This window comes from Trachemys scripta, chromosome 9 (assembly GCF_013100865.1).
Source record: "Trachemys scripta elegans isolate TJP31775 chromosome 9, CAS_Tse_1.0, whole genome shotgun sequence".
NCBI classification, from domain to species: Eukaryota; Metazoa; Chordata; order Testudines; family Emydidae; genus Trachemys; species Trachemys scripta.
Genome location: NC_048306.1, coordinates 16,029,973 through 16,042,390, shown reverse-complemented (window position 1 = coordinate 16,042,390; position 12,418 = coordinate 16,029,973). Strand labels below are relative to the sequence as shown.

At 39.3% G+C, this 12,418-nt stretch overlaps 1 long non-coding RNA gene across 1 annotated transcript in view; it reads left to right on the top strand.

Annotated features, from left to right (window-relative positions):
* Positions 1–11,303, top strand: part of LOC117883198 — a 301,536-nt gene extending 290,233 nt beyond the window's left edge. Inside the window, exon 3 of the long non-coding RNA XR_004647203.1 lies at positions 11,209–11,303. This is a non-coding gene — a long non-coding RNA (uncharacterized LOC117883198). The remainder of the gene's footprint in view (positions 1–11,208) is intronic.
* The last annotated feature ends 1,115 nt before the right edge of the window (positions 11,304–12,418 follow it).

Sequence of the window (12,418 nt, the reverse complement as noted above, 5' to 3'; positions counted from 1 at the left end):
AATGGACTCATGGGGTTTCCAGCTGGTTAGTGCAACACATTTAATTATACTGATATTGACAGTATTTTTGACAATTACTGTGAATTGTTTCAAATGGTCTCTTGTGGATTGACTATTTGAGATTGGGCAGAAATATTGTTGATTTTCAAATTCATTTTTAATAAATACAAGTTTCTAAAAAGAAAGTAGTGGTGTTTTTCACTAGAACTCTCCCCTCACTCTCAGCCCCAATAGAAATTATCAATCTGCAGCCCCCACAAAAGTGTTATCTTTCAGAAGTTGCTAGGTACCACGATTTCTGGAAGCCATTATTGTGACCACAGAAAACCTTGTGTTTCATTGGTTGAGTGTGTACTCTTCTAATACCAGACCTGAATCAAATAATGAAATCAATTGCAAATGCTTTATTTGATGATTGATGGGGGGAAAATAATCAAATACATTATTCATCAAATCATACCATCTACAGTACTGACTGCATTTGCCCCACTCCATACCCTGCTGAATAAGCTTTGTGTAGGAAGTAGTGGTCTAGAATAAATCAGCACATTATTCTTCAGCTTGTGCTTGTATCTGAATTTAATCTCTTAATAAAAGTCAGTTATTGATTGTTATATTTTTAATTTGCCTCAGGGCTCTTATATAACATTATTCCAAACACAACACAATCTAAAGGAATTTTCCTACAGAGGATACTTCAAGTAAAAGTAAATAACACATAAGCCTGAGTTAGACTATGTTATCCAACTTTGAGTTTCTCCTAGAGAGGTTTAGCAAGTGGAAAGTTTTGCTAAAAATTAAACAGCGGAGGAATTTTCCTTTGCAAAGTGCACTGAAAAGTTTATATACAGCAAATGCTAAAGTGTATTTCATTCATGAGACTGTCAACCTAAGGACACCTGAATTCTCTCATAAAAATTGGAGCTCAGCCTGAGCCCAGAAAATTGGTTGCAAGTTGAGATCCACATAGTAAATGCAGAGCACATGTGGATCTCTACGATTGGATTAAATAGAATTTTAATCCAAACAACCAGTTTCTCTTTTTCCCCTGTAGGTCTGAGATTAGAGCTGGATGAAATTTTTCACCCAAAACTCCCCCTTCCCCCCTCCCCCCCCCGAAAAATGTAGATTCAGATCAAACAAAAATATTTTCTTTGACTCCAAAAAAATGTTTTCAACTTCTTCTATTTGCTGAATTAAAAAAAAAATCAATTGCACTTCAACCCAAATGTAATTGTTTTAATATTTTTCGGAACTGTTGGTAAATAAAAAAGTCAGTTATTTGCGTAGCTCTGTTTGGAATATCTAGTTCAATTATATGTTTTAAATTACCGAACTTGATTTATTTACTGCTGCTTCTGTTGCTCATTAATCATTTGTTCTGAATGTAGATGTAATTTACAAAGTGAGTACTGTACTATTAACATTGGCTCCCTCCCAACTTCCCCTTTTCTTTGGATCCACATCTGTACAACACAAATAGCATTTTACAAAACACGGGCGTTAATGTCCATCACTGCTACCAAATCAGAGACCTACAGTAAAGAGGTCTGTGCCAGCAGACAGGAAACGTCCAGTGCTGGGTAACAAACACTCTTAGATATTTTAGCTGGATATCATATCTGTGATGAGAAGCAGGTAAAATGCCTATGTGGTGTTGTAGATTTTATTTGTGCTCCCATCTACCATGAAATTTTATGCTCTGTGATTTTATGTTGTATATCCTGACATGGGACATCTTTAATGCTGAACATGGTGAAAGAAACAAGCCAATACAGAGAAGAATTTTCTCCTAGAAATTGCAGTCTTAGACAAACTTCTGGCAAAATAGTGAATAAATTATCTGTTGCAATGAGGCACCTAATTACTTTTGGCATTTCGAAATGTCTAGTTCTTTAAAATTTAATGTCAACTATAATATGGAGACTATCACTAGAACCAGCAATAACTTTAGAATTGGAATGAACTGTTCAAGTACAGGAAATATCTTGGAAACCTTTATGCCTCCAAAACCAGAAAGAACATTAAGTGTGTGCGCTGTACTGTATATACAGGTAATTATTAGACCCTAATGTATCACTCTTTTTTTAACTAAGGGTTTAAATAAATATAACATTAGCAGGATTGCAGTGAATGTAGAAGTTATTCTTGTGATCTATTGGCAGTAGATAGAACTGAAGTGTACTGGGTACAAATATACACACGTAGATTTGAACAAAAGCAACTTACTGTTTTGTTACTTTAATTGTTTTACATGAAAACATTTTTAAAATAGTTTTTCAGATAGTCTAACCCAGGATAAATGGACAAATGCTGCCCTTGTTTCTTTCCAGCAACTCTACTGAAGCCAAGAGAGGTGCCTAATTATAAATGAGAGCAGAATTCAACCCTCATTGTTGGCCTGATTCTTTTACCCTTACTCACTGAATTAAATTGGACTGCTGGCAGAGTGAGCTGTTGTTCATTGTATGTGTAGCAAGACTGATTTTAAAAGAATTGTTGTTGATCCCATCCAGAGCCTCAGAGATAGGAAGGCTTTGTCCAGCAAGAGAGACCGGGGACTGGCCTAGCCAAGGATTTACACCCTCTGCATCTCCCCACCTCAGGGGCTTGAAGAGGGGGCTCTGTGGCTGATTGGTAGGAGAGAAGGGAGAAGCATAAGCCTGTTGGTTCCAGAGCAACCAAAGGGAGGGTTTATAAGCTCTTTCTCCTGCCCAGGGGCAGTCCTCTGCACCAACAAGAAAAGCTTGCCCTCCCCCCGCCGCCTCTTGGGATTAGAGAAGAACTGGATTCTTGTGTCTACTGTGGGCATCATGCTAGTTGTCTTTTGGGGGATGGGAAAGAATTTTTCCCTCACTACCAGACTGACTTGGGTGGGGTGGGTTTTCTCACCTTCCTCCCAGCAAACCAGCGACCCAAAGGATAGGTTAGATTGTAAATTCATTTTGTTGCAATTTGGCAGTTGCTCAGTGCAGGGAATCATTTAATATGGGTGTGGTTCCCTGATCAATTGGAATTGGAAATTGGAAGTGGATAAAGCAAGTGGGTGTAGCAGTGTGTAGTCTCTGACCCTATCCTCTTGTGGCATGGCATACCTCAGTTTCCCATACAACCCACACAGACTTGATCATGTTTACTGCTGGAGTGACTTAGCCATCCAGCTGAGTCCCAGATTAGTCCATTCCTTACAGGGCATTAAAGTTTCAACAAACAAAAAACTACTGCCACTCCTGGGTTCTGCTCAGTTTCTTCCAGTCAGAGAGTGCTGATTCTCAAGGTAACTCCGACTGGAGTTTCTCTCCAGTCAGGGTCCTCTTCCCTAACCCAGGGGTTTCTGTGGGAACTTCCTTGCAGCTCTTCCCCAGCTTCAGCTGAGCTTCATAAGGGCCAGGAGCTCCTCATCAGCCCTGAATCCTCAGCTGAAAGCCACTAATCAGTCACAGGTGGGCTTAGCCTATCTCCCGCCTCAAAGAATCCAGTCACCCTGTGACAGCGGGGAATAGGGTTGTGGCTCCTTATGTCTGGTACATTGAGGAGACAACCTTCTCTTTCCCATCCCCTGAACTCTTGTACAAGAGGAGGGTGGTGGGTCCCAGCAATGGAGGTAGGACTAGGTTAATAGGTGAGGGGCTGATAATAGCTCTCCACCATGTGGTATGCATTACAAAGGAAGAAGATGCTGCTCTGGATGAGTTATTGCAAGATACTTCTCAGATGAGAACTTTATAAAGTTGCAGCCTAGTTAAACTACTTTTCTGGTATCTTGTCTTTCTTTCTGTGATGTCCTGGGCATTTAGAGATTGATCTATACTAAAAATATCATGGGTGTTTACAATCCAAACTGGATGTGACTATATATGTCATGTCTGTCCACAGTCTCTGTAATCAACTGGACCCAATCCCCAGCTAGGAACACTTCAAGGAGCATTTATGGAGAAGGGTTGAAATCTGAATCGAGGTCCATATTGTGTAACTCACGGCAGTCCTATCTCTAATCTTTTTATTAGTATTTGTTATTTACTACAGTAGCAGCTAGAGGTTCCAACCAATCTCAGGGCCTCACTGTGGTAGGTACTGTACAAATAAGAGGCAGTCTTTACCCTAAAGACCTTGCAAATCTAAACAGACGAAGGATGAGAAGGGAAAAAGAAGCTCAGAAAGATGAAGAGAATTGCCTAAGATCACATAGCAGATCAGTGGTACAGTTGGGAATAGAGACCTAGTCCTCTGACAAGTGTCCTACCTGCTACACCATGTTGCCTTCCATCAGTTTGTAGGAGAAGACTGGAAAAGCTAAAGAAATCTAGTGCAAGATGAGCAGATGTGAAGAATGAGATGCTGCAGAAGGGATAAAGGACTTTAGCCTAGGTATATACTCTCAGAAATAGTCCTTAGTTAGTGGGTTGGCTACAACTGTTCAGTGGTTTAATGCAGTCTTGAAGTAAAGGAAGTTTTATTGACGTAACTGCCCTATGGTGATTTGACAGAAAGAAGGGCTTAGGCATGATAATTTACTCCCTCCAGTATACTGTTTTCATTTTTAGCACACATTTCTAGGACACTGATGATTGTGAGGAGACCACTGGTTTCTTTTGGGAACTCTGATCAAAACATTTGTATAATATCTTTCTTTTTAGCTTTTGTAGGTAATTTAGCAGAAAGGGAAGCTTTCTGTTTCATCAGGGTAATAAAGTTTAATTGGAACAGTGATGCACCTGCCCACTTCTAGTGGCCTTTCTGTTAAAATTCCTCATCCCCAGCTATTGTCTTTTCAAAACCAAATGTCTACATGATCAAATATCCCAAGATTGCTTCCAGACAGCGAGGAGGCTTCCATGATGTAGCACTTTCCCATTTTCCCTTCCGCTTTTCCTCAGGAAAATTCTTTTAATGGGAGATAAACCAACACTGTAACTGACAATTTTCCATCAGTAAGATTTGACTGAACAGCAGGGTACTAGTAGCTATTAAACATCCTGACAACATTACCTCTCTTACACAGTCTAGTCTTCACATATGGATGCTGACCAAAATAACTCCTTAACTCAGTAATGTGATTTGATCTGCTTTATAGACCTACAAAGAAATATACAATGTATTAAGAACCTCCTGTGACAGTCATTTTAATACATTCTGTGTAGTGACATTAGCAACTCTGCTACTGTTATCTAAACAGCTGGATTTTTTTTAAGTATTACTTTTCTTACATGTCCCTTAATTCATAATTTTCTTATATATTTCATTATCCATTATTAATTTTATTTACTATTCCAGGTTTCTTTGCTTTATACTATGTCCCATTGCATTACACTACATGGAGGGGTACAATATAGCATGACTAGTGAAAGGGAAAAATTGGTTGTCTTTGTAGTACAGCTATCATGTACTGTACTCACTCTTTCCATATATTGTAGCAGAGGGACTATACAGGATCTTTTGATAGCCCAGTAAGTTGAACTGGCCAGCTGTTCTTTCAAAATCACTACCCATTGCTTTAAAGATGCTGTTTTGTGCTTAATTTGTCCAGTCTCCATATGCTTCAGTCTGCAATGACCATAGTTCAGTAGCAGAACTTTATTACTGATGATTGCATTGTCCTACAAACAATAATGCAGTTTGTTAGCTGCTGGCATGGAAATGTCTTCCAGTAAATTAGTTGACCAAGTTACCTAGGAGGGATGCATAATAGTCCATGTGTTAAAGTCTGGCAAGGAGCAAGCATAAGACTGAAATAACTGCCTTGATGATAGACCAGATGGAGAAGTTGAGACTGTTTCTGTACCCATAGAAACTCCATGTTTGGCTTGTTAAAACGTATCCCTATCCATCCCTGTCCACCCCCCACTATTTTAGTACAAGCTATGTTGCCTGAGTCACAATTGATAATAGCTTTCTGCCTTTTCATTTATGAAACAATGTTCTTTGTGATTGTGTGATTGCTACAAAGACTTGATATCCATGGAATAAATGAAAAGGTGCCACTGAGTTAGAGTTGATAAAGAAAAGTAGACTCTCATCAGACAATAAATAAAAGACATGAGAGAGAGAGGATATGCAAAATCATGATTTTTCATTATCCTCCCAGGACTTAAACTGTTAAATAAATGGTATGACTAGAAGTGCACTGAGCTTTTCAAAAGGGATTTGAACTTGGGTGAACAAACCTTCGAGGATTTCCTAAAGAACTAAGCCTTGACTTTAATCTGTCCTCTAGGCTTGTATCAGGCTCACAGAGAGCTAGACAAAAACAAACCAAAAATTTCCCTATGAAATTATTGCCTTTGTGGTGGACTCAGTAAGTGAATCAAGGAAAGTTCCTCTCTATATAAGTCATTAGAGGGCCCTGGAGCAAAGGAAAGACTGGATCAGAGTATGATAGAGCTGCAGCTAAAAGAGAAAGATGTATCTGGTGGCAACGTCAGCAATACAGAGCATGGGGGAGGTGCATGAACATTCTTCAGCGAGGCACCCTTAGCTGTTTGCAGAGGAAGAAGGATGAGAAAGTACCGGTAATAGTAAATCAATCGCATTACAGGATTAACAGTTCCATTATAACTGTAACTTTCTGAGATGTTGTAATTAAACCACTAGGTTGACAAATTACAAATGTTTTATAACAGAAACTTATTTCTTCTTACTCTCGCTATAGGGCCCAATTCAGAAAAGCCCTTAAGCATATGCTTACTATTAAACATGTGACTAATCCTCTCCCTGTTCAGCAAAGTGCTCAAGCATGTTCTTAAATTAAGTGCATGAGAAGTTCCCATTTAAATCAATGGGATGAGACTACAGCAGCAAATATTTTTCTTTATTAATGTTCAGGAAGGTTGAAAGAATGATTCCTCTGTGTGAAGAGCCATCATGCAAGCTTTCCCATGCAGCAGCATATGTTGGGGTTGATGATGCTCTCACACTGGTTTGACGCTAGTATAACTCCATTTATATCAATGGAGTGACTCATTCACTCTGGTGTAAATGAGAGCAGAATCAATCCTGTTCAGTCTTGGCTAGCACCATTCCTGAAGTTGGAACTCTGCAAAACATTTTGCAGGGAACATAAAGGTGGTCAAAATCTTTTGTCTGCCCTTGGCATAGAAAGCACACTCTTCTATAAACAGGACAGAAGGGTGTCTTTCTCTTCAGTAGCAAATTCCTACTCCATCAGTGTAAACCCACAGCTATCTGATAAGTTTCAATCTCAAGCTCTTCAGGAGTGCCTTCTCTTGTCTAAAACATTACTTTGTTTTTTGTGGGTAGAAACTCTTTCAATGTTTGTATGTATAATTAGCTAAATGTCACAGGGTGCACTTAAAACAATTCTGATACCATGCCTGTACTCAGGATTATTTCCCAGGTTAGGTTTTATTTTCAAATGCAAAATTTATTTCTTTTTAGTGAATTGAGTTCTGTGAAAGGTACTTCCCTGACAGCGCTAAATATTGAAATCCTATATTTATCCACGAAAAGGTGATATGGGTGGAGCAGCAGTGTAGGCTTCCCATTATACAGAGAAGACCAAGGGGTGAGGTTTGAATCCAAAACTGGGTCTGTCTCAGTTTGGATCTGAACTACCTAGGGAAAGACATTTAGATCAGGTCTCATCTAAGCTCAGTTTTTATGTTCTAGATACACAGCTATAGCTATAGAAGGTTTCAAAATAGCAGATCTTAAACTTGTCACTAGTAGGGGACTGAAAGTTGCTCATCCTGACTAATTTTTGCAGGAAAGAAGAAAATATTTTGTAGCAACAGTTTTTAAAATGGCTTTTTTCCACAGAAGTGGTTCTGGAGGAGATAGGCTAGAGGAGAAAGTATAGGAGAGGTTGGCAAGGTTGCAAAATTAAATGCCGTCTATCAAAAGGTGGTAGAATTAAAGGGCTTTATTATTTATCGTATGGCTATTCTCACCATGTACAATTTGCATTAAGGGCTCAGTTGTCTATTGGGAGCAAGGTCATGCTCAGGATGTCAATTCCCTAAATTCATATATCTTGGGGTACCTGTGCCTCTGCAAAATCTTCCCCACCGCCCCTCGCTAGATGATGTGCCAGGGCATCCTAAAATGTCTCTGCCCTTGAAATCAGCTTGAGAGTAGATCCCACAGCATTAAGTTGCAGTTAGTTACAGACTGGATGGGCAGTAACTTGAAACACTGTGTCCAGTGGGTTTGTGAGGGGAACATGCTACGGAAAGCCTGCATTTCTTGTTTTCCGTGCCGCCCATGGCCTAGACCTGCATTTCTGGCTCCACTACAGAGTTCCATATGTATGCATGAAAAATTAAGAGAAAGCTAAGGTTGGATAGAATCAAGGTACAATAACAAAAGAGGAAGAAATTATTGTTCGGATATCTAGAAATGATGCGAAGGACAGGTCTCTTCAGCAAACATTCTCCCAACAATTTAAAGTCTATTAATTCACAAAACCAATCATTAGATGCAATAAAATCTCTGGGAATAGTTTTGAAATGAATGATGAATTAAATGGTAGCTCTAAAATAGAACATAATATTTTTCAGGAATGTGTGTGTGTGTATCTAGCTAGCTAGCTAGCTATATCAAGAGAGAGAAGTTTTACCTTATATATCAAACTATAACTTGTTCCAACTACTTTCTTGGAGAGACCTGGTAAACAAAATAGTAATTAAAGGCAATTATTGTAGCGATGACAAAATCAAAGCCTCTACACTATGGATTTCTTATTTCCAAAATTCAAAGCAAGCAAGGCAAAAGCAGTGACTGAGATTTCCCCTAGATTAGTTGAAAAGGAACTGAAAATTAACAAACTCATGTACCATATCTCACATCTGAAACAAAGGAAGATTGAGATCACAGTGTCATAGTCAAGGTGAACTCTTCAACCTAAGAACTACAGCAGGCGAGCATGTAGCCTAGTACAATCTTTTGTGGTTAGAATAATAACTTCCTAACAAAAATGAAACAATTCTAATGCAAAGTACAATCTTTACTTTTTCTTTCTTTGTTTCCATGCTTATTCTCTGTCTTTTCATTTCTATATTTATTTCTATTTTTCTTTTATTTCTCATTCCATCTGGTACTCTCCTCTTCGTAACATTTTCTTGTTACTTGCTATTTATTTTTTCCCTTTCATTATTTTTCTTGTCTTCCTTTTATTTTCTTCAATGCAAAAACAACATAAATATAGCTACTGTATCTATACACGTAGATTCTATGTATTCATATGAATACATAGATAAATCACAACATAGTCTTCCTACAAGAGGCAGTATTCATTGGCAATTCACCGTCTCAAGGCATCCTCTCTTATATCAAACTTGCTTTCAAGCAAGCACACACGTGAATGAATGATCCTTGCACCTACAATGAAGGTCAACAAACTCAAATTCTGATTACACTATTGTTATGAGAGCTGTCTGTGTTACAGTAATGCCTAGACAGAGACCTGAAAAAAGATTATTGCCCCAGTGTGCTATCTGCTGTTTGTATAGAGACAGTCCCTACCATGAAGAGCTTATCTCTATACAGAAAAGGCAGGGGGAAAGTGTTATCCCCATTATTATGGCCTTACCAAATTCATGGTCCATTTTGGTCAATTTCATAGTCATAGGATTTTTAAAATTGTGAATTTCATGATTTCAGCTATTTAAATCTGAAATTTCACAGTGTTGTAATTGTAGGGGTCCCGACCCAAAAAGGAGTTGTGTATTTGTGTGTGTGTGAGGGGGGGTCGCAAGGTTGTTGTAGGGGAGGTTGCGGTACTGCTACACTTACTTCTGTGCTGCTGCTGGCGGTGGCACTGCCTTCAGAACTGGACAGTTGGAGAGCAGCAGCTGCTGGCTGGGAGCCCAGCTCCGAAGGCAGAGCCACCGTCAGCAACAGCATAGAAGTAAAGAAGGCGTGGTATGGTATTGCCACCCTTATTTCTGCGCTGCTGCCTGCAGAGCTGGGCTCCCAGCCAACAGTCGCCACTCTCTGGCAGCCGAGCTCTGAAGGTAAGGGTGGCAATACTGCAACCCCCCTAAAATAACCTTATGACCCCCTGCAACTCCTTTTGATTAGGACCCCCAATTTGAGAAATGCTGGTCTCCCTCGTGAAATCTGTATAATACAAGGTAAAAGCATACAAAAGACCAGATTTCATGGGGGGAGAGCAGATTTCATGGTCTGTGATGCGTTTTTCATGGCCATGAATTTGGTAGGGCCCTACTCATTATACAGCTGGGGACCAGGTTAAATCCCGAGAGCTGAGGAATGTTGGCCAGTCAGCACCTCCCCACCCCAACCTCAACTGGCTAATTGATGCCAGAGACTCTAAGGAGAGAGGGAATAACTACCTTCTATCTCTCAGCAAATGTCTTCCTCACTCCTCGGGCTTTCTCCTTTCCCTGCTGGCCTCATCACATTCCCCCACCTCTGATGATGATAAATGGCATTTAATATCCTCATTAGCCCCATTTTACAGATGGGAGAACTGAAGGATACTTGCCCAAGTTAACATGGCAAATTTGAGGTAGAGCTGGGAATTGAACCCATTTTTCTATGTTCAAACCTGTGCCTTAACTACAAGACTATCCTTGCTGTCTAGGTAGGAAAAGTCTCTAGGTGATTACATTTCAGATAGAGCTGTGTGAATATTAGATTTTTTGGTTTGCAGGCAATTCCAAAAAAAATTAAAACATTTTTTGGGTCAAACTGCAAACATATATTATATTTTTGGTGAAATGCAAAGTTGGAAAAAATTGTTTGACCTGAAACTAAACATTTCATTTTGATTTCAAGCATTTTTTTAATTTTAAATTATTTTTAATAAAATTGAGGGAAATTTCTAAATGAAAAGTTATTTCAAACTGAAAAATCAAAGTGTTTCATTTTGACATTTTTGGATTTTTTTTCCCCAACATGAACAATTTGGCAAAATGTTTTGGTTTTGCTGAACCTGCATTTTTCATCAAAAACGGTTTTGGCTGAATTTTTTCCCCCCAGCAGTCATTTCAGAATCAAAGCCCCTTTCTCAGCAATACATGCCTCTAGTTCCCCCCAATTCAATACTAGGGGCTGTAAATATAAATGTCTCAAGTGATCTTACACTGATGGGATGAAGTTAGGGAGACAGGCAGCTACTTTCTTAAGTAGCCAGGAACCAGGACCATTATGGCTCATAAATAGAGCAAAGACTTAAACATAGAGCTGTAGTGATTTTTATTTTATATATTTTTTTCTTTTCAACAGAAATCAAAATGTTTTGAGCATCATGCATTCACACTGCCTCCTAGAGCTTATGTGACTTGAGAGCTAAAGAACACAGCCCTGCAAGCTATAGTATATATAACTGTGGTAAGTTCAACATCAGCCTTTTTTTTTTTTAAAGAAAAAAATATTAAATGAAATGAAATAATATTTATGCCAATTACTTCTAACGTTTTACCATTTGAAAAAGTCCAGTCCTAAACAAGAAGTGAAATGGCTACTTTGGGGTGTTTTACACAGGGAGAATAAGGTTATTTGTCTGAGTGAAAAATAATCTGATCTTTCAAAGCCAGATTCAGTGTTAAAAGTTGCTACATTTAAGATTGTACAATCCCTGAAAGATTTTTCTGGGCTGAGTCAGCTTTCTTTGGGGATATTTGACTCAGGGCTTGTCTACACATAGAATGCTGCAGCAGTGCAGTTGCAGCACTTAGGGCTTGACCCCACTACATAGATTCATAGATTATAGGACTGGAAGGGACCTCGAGAGGTCATCGAGTCCAGTCCCCTGCCCGCATGGCAGGACCAAATACTGTCTAGACCATCCCTGATAGACATTTATCTAACCTACTCTTAAATATCTCCAGAGACGGAGATTCCACAACCTCCCTAGGCAATTTGTTCCAGTGTTTAACCACCCTGACAGTTAGGAACTTTTTCCTAATGTCCAACCTAGACCTCCCTTGCTGCAGTTTAAACCCATTGTTTCTGGTTCTATCCTTAGAGGCTACGGTGAACAAGTTCTCTCCCTACTCCTTATGACACCCTTTTAGATACCTGAAAACTGCTATCATGTCCCCTCTCAGTCTTCTCTTTTCCAAACTAAACAAACCCAGTTCTTTCAGCCTTCCTTCATAGGTCATGTTCTCAAGACCTTTAATCATTCTTGTTGCTCTTCTTTGGACCCTTTCCAATTTCTCCACATCTTTTTTAAAATGCGGCGCCCAGAACTGGACACAATACTCCAGCTGAGGCCTAACCAGAGCAGAGTAGAGCGGAAGAATGACTTCTCGTGTCTTGCTCACAACACACCTGTTAATGCATCCCAGAATCATGTTTGCTTTTTTTGCAACAGCATCACACTGTTGACTCATATTTAGCTTGCGGTCCACTATAACCCCTAGATCCCTTTCTGCCGTACTCCTTCCTAGACAGTCTTTTCCCATTCTGTATGTGTGAAATTGATTTTTCC